We start from the raw sequence: 2,284 nt of genomic DNA on the forward strand, positions 1-2,284 counted from the left end.
TGTAATTAGTATACATTACATGGCATTAACAAAGGAAGAAAAGTTAGCCTTTCTTTCTCAGCCTTGGAGCCCATGAAAAGCATCCACACTCCAACAGAACTGTTCACCAAACCTTTTCATTATTTTTTTTACCAGTTCTATTATATCAGCCTTTCCAGAGATAGGCCTTCTTCAGATGTGAAACTTCAATTCCCAGAATGCTCAGCAGTTGACAAGTTGGTGTGTCTCCAGGGAGTTAAAATCATACAAGAGAAGGGTGGCCAAGTTAATAAAAGTTGATTTTTATTAGAAAGCAAACACAAGTTCTTTAAGAAAGGCTGGGTTAGTCTATGGCAGGGGTAGGCAACCTCGGCTCTTTTATGACTCATGGACTTCAACTCCCAGAATTCCTGAGTCAGCTGACTCAGGAATTCTGGGAGTTGAAGTTCATGAGTCATAAAAGAGCCGAGGTTGCCTACCCCTGGTCTATGGTAACCTGTGAAGACTCTGGTAGCATCTTTTCAGACGAATGGATCTTATTTAAAGGCATAAGCTTCCACCAGATGGACAGAGTGATAAAAGTGAAGTAGGCTTTGAAATGTGATGTGAAGTTACATGGGAGGGAGATTTGAAGAACTTCATTAATAAAAGTATTGTGTTAAAAGCCTTTTGTGTTCGTCAAAAGCTTTTGTGACGTATGATATATCCTGGCATAGTTCTGTTTTCCAAAATGGCAATTTTAGAAAATTCTTAAATAATTATTAAATTATTTGAAATCTATCAGTGTCCTGGGGTATTAAAATATTCTGATATCACTTTGTCCTTGTTTTGCGTCTTGATGTCAGAGTTGCATCCATCAATTATTTAATGCCAAATCTAACCCTGTTTGTCCAGTGTAGATTTCAGAAAGTCAGGGTTGTCAGATGATGGCATGTATCACAAAGGAAGAAGAGCGTGGGAAGGCACCTTCACTTTTGTATGTGAATATGCTGGGCCTGTGTTATGCTGTAGGTGTGAATGTGGGACTAAAATAGACCTCTGGGCCTGTTGCGGGTCTGGTCCCCATGTTATGACAGCGTTTATGCTGTTTCCTGTGAGAACTGATTTCAGCCTGGGTGTGTCTATTTGTAAGTATGGATTTACCTCCAGTGCCTGAGAAAGTGTGGTGCCCTTATCAAATATTGGTTGCTGCTCCTTAAATAATGAGCTTGAGCTACAGATGGAAATCATGACATTCTGTTGTTCTGTCTCTGATGAAGTAAGGACAGCTCACATCAGCTTAAGCCTTTTGATATATGATTTTTAGTTAAAAGTGCTACCAGAATCCTGATTTTAAATTATTTACCAGTTTCTTTACTGTATACTAATTTTCTATAATATTGCAGTTGAGGAAATAACAACAGCAGTCTGCTCTTCAGTTTGAAGGCTCTCAGATTGGATAACAAAACAAAACTGATTAAAATAAAGACAGTGTAATCTTTAGTATGCTTGCTCAAAATTACACTCCTATGATTTTGTTGGCACATTGTTTTAATATCCTAAACTACCTAGAGTCCCTGAAGCAGGGGGGAAAAACATGCCCATCAATAAATATGAATAAACATGAGCAAACAAAATATTTTTAAAACAACTGGATCCACAACATATTAAACCATGAATCAAATTTACCATCTTCAATCATAAAACGTGCTAAAGCAAAGTCAAACTTGTTACAGTCTTATGTGTGAATCCTTATTTGCATGCTTTAAACACTGTTTGCCCACAATCAAAGTCCACAAATATAGTGCAGTCTCTTCCCCTATACTTTTCTAATGAGCTTTAATCTAATATTAACTCCAGCCACTGCAGGAAAAGGGCTGGGTTCATCTGCTTAACCATGGCTGTCAAATAAACCTCAGCTGGTTTAGCTTCAACGTTAAACCTTGAACCGTGAATGACAAATCAGAGTGGCTGAATTGATCCAATGTGTTATCAAGCAAATTAGATGATGATCATTGCAATGTATGAACCTAGCTGAGATCAAGAGGGGTTTTTTTGGAGCAAGTCTCCCCAATTAGCACCTTGCAGATGTTTTGATATCTAGATATCTGTTGCCCCAAATAGCCAGGTATTCAAGATGTTAAAGTCCCAACACAATTGAAGCTATCAGAAGAGGGTGGTGGTGGTTCAGACTGAGCCTTAGAAAATTAATCAGGTCTTACCAGTGGCACCTGCCCACTTCATGCTAGTAGCTAGTAGGAGTCCCTCCTCTTTAGTAAGAACGAGCCAGGCAATCAAGCCACCAGAGCCACAAAAGGCGTGGGGC

The sequence above is a fragment of the Vipera ursinii genome (genome assembly GCF_947247035.1).
Source record: "Vipera ursinii genome assembly, chromosome: 1".
NCBI classification, from domain to species: domain Eukaryota; kingdom Metazoa; phylum Chordata; class Lepidosauria; order Squamata; family Viperidae; genus Vipera; species Vipera ursinii.